We start from the raw sequence: 5,477 nt of genomic DNA on the forward strand, positions 1-5,477 counted from the left end.
GGAAGGGAGAGAGGGAGAGAGATAAAAACATCAATGATGAGAGAATCATTGATCGGTTGCCTCCTGCATGCCCCCTACTGGGGATCGAGCCCACAACCCAGGCATGTGCTCTTGACTGGAATCGAACCTGGGACCCTTCAGTCGGCAGGCCAACGCTCTATCCACTGAGCCATACCAGCTAGGGCAGGAGTTCTTTATTTGAATAAGTGAGGCACAAAAGAGTAAGGAGCATGCTCCTCTGGGAAAGCTCTGACAACTCTCTCAGCCGCCATGGCTTATGGGATGGGCCTCTTGCTCCACCTGAAGACTGGAAGGAGCTTTAGTACTAATGAGTGGATGTGTCTGGTCCCCTCAGTGGTGGGAAGCAGGGAGTGTTGTCTGACATCCACAGAAGCCAGGCTCCCACAGCCTCAACGGGACCCTCATTTAGGGATCTCCCTCTTAGGGACTTCTGCTCTTCAGCTCAGCCAGAACCTGATCCCAGTGTGCACTGGGTTCACACATCTTGTGCCACCCATGCCATCTTTAACCTGCAACAGTGGGAAGTTACTCAGGGCTTTGATGTTGCTACTGACGTTGGCATGCCCTGGTCCATCCTCATCCTCTTCCACACGCACCCTTCTGCTCCCCACTTCCTCATTGTCTTCCTTCTTTCGTCACATGCTGACCACAGAGTCATCTCTAGCCACCCTCTGCATTCCGTCTGCTACATCTGTTTCATTTCCTTTCACTCTACCTTTCCTTATATGTCCACTAGCAGCACCCTTGACCAGGCCATTGGTGCCCCATGTGTGGACAATGGGCAGGCCAATGGGTGCCCCAAATGGGTGTTTGGGTCCCAGAGATATTTTGATTTGGGGGCACCTTGAAGGAAAGGGTAAAGGATATAGGGAGCTTTAAGGAGGAATTCAGTGAGAGTCAAGGATGGGCTGTGGATGGACTAACGGGGTGGTGATGAATGAGGGGTGGGGTGAGGGCATCTACTGCACATATTTCATGCTAATATAACAAAAAGAAGTGGAAAATTCAGTCATTTGTTTAGGGGATTACAAATCAGTATGGATGTCAAAATGTCAACAATTGCCACAGAATGTTGGCATCATAGTGTCGTGGATCATTGCAGAAGCCTCCTCCTGTGACTTCAGTTTCCTTCCGCTAATATTGTACATGCTACTATCCTGTTTTAATATGTAATTTTCATTAAATGCACCATTTCATCTATTTATATAATCAGCAAACATTTATGGGGCATCTTTCTCAATGTTGGCATTTGGTAGGAAACAAAACTGACAGAGTCTTTGTTATTTCCTACCATCCTCTCCAACAGCTTCAGCTCCAAAAATCATTTTTAAGTTGATTATTAAACAGTTAGTCGCCAAATATATGAGTATACATATGTACGTACAGCAAATATACAGCAAATATATTACCTAAATCCCAGACACAGACTTTTAACTCATTTATTCTAGTCAAAATGAAGATACTAAAGAGTGAAGATAGTCAATAATTACTAAGTGGTGATACTGTGCAAGTAATAGTATTTTTCTTTGATAGTATTATTTTTATTTCTAGGATGAAATGGAAAAATATATGGGGACATTTTCAAAATTTTAGCTATTATTCTCTCCATCATTCCATACTTTTGCTTTCATTGTTTTCCTCTTTTAATTTTAAACTTGAGCACTTTTAAGCTTCCTTTTCATAGTTCATGTGAGCAGAACCAACCTAGTTGCTTGGTTTGGTATTCTTCTAACTCACATTTATAATATAAATAGCTTTCTTCTTTATTTAATTTTTTCTTTTTCAGTTACAGTTGACATTGAATATTGTTTTAGTTTCAGGAGTATAGCATAGGGTTAGACACTTGCGTAATATGAAGTGATCCCCCTGATAGTCTTTGAACTAGAGACAGTGTCTGGACTTCCTACTTCATGGACATAACACCACTCCTCCATTTGCTCCCCTCTGCCAGTGCTTGTCCACTGTCCAAGTTGGTTCCATAACCTTAATTAAGACCCTGCTTACTCTAAGCATGGAAAACCATAATTAATATCTCCACTGTAATGACCACTGAAGTACTGCTCACCAAACGGCCAAGTCCAATGGGTGACTGGAGTTGCTCGTCTGTGATTGCAGTCTCCAACCATGTGCCCATGTTCAAGCAATTCCCTTTCTCACACTCCTGGCAACCTCCGAAACCAGGCCAGAGCGGAGGTGGCTCCACGCCTGAAACCTGCTTTTCCTCATACAATTTGAAATGTTTGTTTCTCTGTAGCTTCTACCAACTGTCATTTTTTCCCTTGGGAGATGGAGAAGAATGTATGACTTCCAGATGATGTTATTAATTTCCTCCAGCTTCCAAAGCCATCTGTCTATTGCTTAGAATTCATCCTATTCCGTTGGAACTCTACTCACAACTTATGTTAAATTGGAAGATGACTGGCCTCCCATGTGGACCATTCTTGTGTAGTTTATCCTTATTTGTTAGTAACCTCTCCTCTTCTTTTTTCCTTTAGGGACCCTGTGCCCATTGTCGTTTCCTAAAGTTGGCTCTGTTTTATAGATGCAAGGGTTTCTCAGATACTTCTGAGAATTTTCAGATTATTAAATTCTGTTCCTTGAATTATCTACTTCCTTGAGAGTCAACGTTTCCTTATATCTTAGGCTTTTGCTGTTGTTGTTATTATAGTTAAGCCTTTCTGCAAATAAGGATTTCATGAGCTGGTGGTGGAGGTCAGCCATCCTGCCTGGAGCTCTGTTTCTGCCACAAAGTTAGTTGTGGGTGGATGTTGAGAATCACACAGGTGTGGATGTAGGGGAAGTTAAGGCACAGCTGCCCCACCAGGGCACAGAAGGTGAGCAGCGTGCATTTGAGACCCTTGCTGGGGGCATGAGGGAGCTGAGGGCCCCTTCTGAGTGCTCAGAACCCCCACCACCAGGCCCCACGGGGCAGTCGCTGCCGCCATGCTTCTGGTGTGGCCTCCCATACAGTTCCCAGAGCCTAGATAGCTTTCAGTTTTTAATTTTGAAAGGCAAAGAGATAAGCAGTTGCCTCCATCCCTCTCCCAATTCTCCTTGTTCAGATGCTCCAAAGCACCAGTGATGTAGACACTTCCACTCTCCTCTCATCCAAATGCAAGAAAATGGTCTCTCTTTCTTTTTTCTCCGAAGTAATAACCATAAGTTTCCAGAGAAGTCAGTCAGTTCAAAATATCATATGACATTAAAAAAAAACAGTATTCACACAGACCTTGCCAAGTGGTCAGAGACAATACATTAGACACTGCTGGCTATGTGTTGGATTAAAATCAAGGATATTGGAAGTTGGTTCAGATTAGGCAAGCATGAAAATGAAAGTCCTCTGAGATCATGCGCTCAATTCATCACACTCCAAGTATCCTTTAGCCTGGCTTGTGCAGATTTGGCAAGGGCCCCAGGGAGGAAGTGGGGGTGAATAAACTAGTGGAAAATGCCCAGTTTTCTTGGTCAAGTCTCCTTAAGACTTGTTTGAAAAGGAGAAGTTCTGATTATAGAAGCAGGGACTTATCTAAAATGTCCCCAGGGTCATGGGAAGGAGAAGACAAGCTAGAGACGCTGTCTGTATGCATAAACATGAGGAGACACAGGGATAGACAGATAGGTCCCTGGAGACTTAACTCTTACCTGGACATCTTGCCTTTGCCTCCAGTCCTGGGACATTCTGGGTAGGGTGCACATGGTAGCCATTCTTTCCCTGGGTTTTAAAGTCAACATTTACTGAATGAGTCTTACCAGGCCCCAACGTGTGCATTTTGCAGACATTGTCTGGTTTAGATATTTTAGGACGTAGGGTCTACTTAGCCAGGAGAGCCTCGCTGAGCAGGTGGCATTTGAACACAGTCCTGAAGGAGGTGAGAATAGCTAGTGCTGTGGTCCCAAGGTGGGAGGTGTCCGGTGTACTTGGGGGATAGCCAGGAGGCCAGTGTGGCTGGAGGGGGGAAGGAGGTGAGGTCAGAGAGGAAAAAGCCTCATTAGCCCTGTAGACAACTAGAAGACACTGGCTTTTCCTGAGAGTGAAATGGGGAGGGAAGTGTAACTGAGAAAGGGTTTGATTCAGGGTACATTTTGAAGCTAACAGATGTTTGGGGCAATGGCAGATGGGGTATCAAAGAAGGAGAGGAATCAGGACTCCTCTGGGGTCTTCGGCTGGAGCCCCCAGGAGGATGGAGATGCTGTTGCTGTGATGGGAAGATGCCTGTGGAATCATGTGGGGGAGCCCAGCCTTCTTTCTAGACCAACTAAATTAGGAGAGGCCATGAGGGTCAAGGTGGAGAGATGTGGTCTGGTGTGCAGAAGAGGGTCTGGCCTGGGGGACAGGTCCAGGAGTCCTTAGCATAGAGATGGTCTGAAAGGCCACAGACCAGATGGAATCGTCCAGGGAGTGAGATAAAGAGGAAAGGACGAGAACTGAGCACTGGCCCTCAGTGTTAAGAGGTTGGGGAGAGGCAGCTGAGACAGAGGGACGGCCACGCAGCCTCAGGCAGAGTATGTGGTCCTGGTCTGTCTGCTTGTCCACAGCTGTTGCTCACCCCAAGTGAAAGTCATGTCTAGGAATCAGTTAGGCAAACACAGTTTTAATGGAGAGAAACAGCTCTTTTCCTGCCAGGAGGAGAAAAAAACCACTGTTTTTGCAATTTGCATCATAGGGTCCTGTGAGGAGGACCGGTGTGAGTGCGGTGAAGAATGGAGATTTCAGCAACATCACTTAGTCACTCATCCACTTCTTCACTTGCTGTGTACATGTGGTTTCTAACTAGGCTGGAATTTGTTTAACAAAACAATCATGGTCTCCATTTCCCCCAAATCCTTGAATCTAAAGGTCATTTTTTGAAATGTTAGGTCATGCTATAGTGCACTCCTAGAGATGTCTTATTTTCCTAATTTTATAGGAAGAAAAATATACATGGTTCCTCAATGAACAAATCTGAAAACCAAGCCAAATTTCTTGTGTTCATCAATATCTTCCCCTTCTTATGAGGCCAAAATGCATTTTCCAGCCAACTGTGGTCCTTGGTGCCTCCAAGCTCTTCTTACAGGATTATGATGTAAAACAGCCTGTTTTTTCAGCTGTTTTAGCGCTTTTCCATGCATGCTCTTCGCATTCTTTGGTTTGGACTGGATCCCGAAGAGCTGGGCTTGGCTGCATCACTATGTGGCCTTGAGACAAAGGGAAACCAAAGTCTGAGTTGTGGGAAAACATTGGCAGGAGACATGAAACCACCTTCTTTTCTTTAATTGTTTTTCTTAAATCCTCACCTGAGGACATGCTTGGAGAGAGTAGGGAAAGAGAGAGAGAGAGAGAAACATTGATGTGAAAGAGAAACATTCATTTGTTGCCTTCCATACATGCCCTGACCAGGAGTCAAACCAGCAACCTTTTGGTGCACAGCATGACACTCAACCAACTGAGCCACATCGGCCAGGTTACATGAAACCAC

At 45.0% G+C, this 5,477-nt stretch overlaps 1 pseudogene; it reads right to left on the reverse strand.

Moving 5' to 3' along the window:
• LOC102438808 overlaps positions 1-3,671 on the reverse strand; it is an 11,449-nt pseudogene extending 7,778 nt beyond the window's left edge.
• Positions 3,672-5,477: the final 1,806 nt, after the last annotated feature.

The sequence above is a fragment of the Myotis lucifugus genome, unplaced genomic scaffold (genome assembly GCF_000147115.1).
Source record: "Myotis lucifugus unplaced genomic scaffold, Myoluc2.0 scaffold_52, whole genome shotgun sequence".
Lineage (NCBI taxonomy): Eukaryota > Metazoa > Chordata > Mammalia > Chiroptera > Vespertilionidae > Myotis > Myotis lucifugus.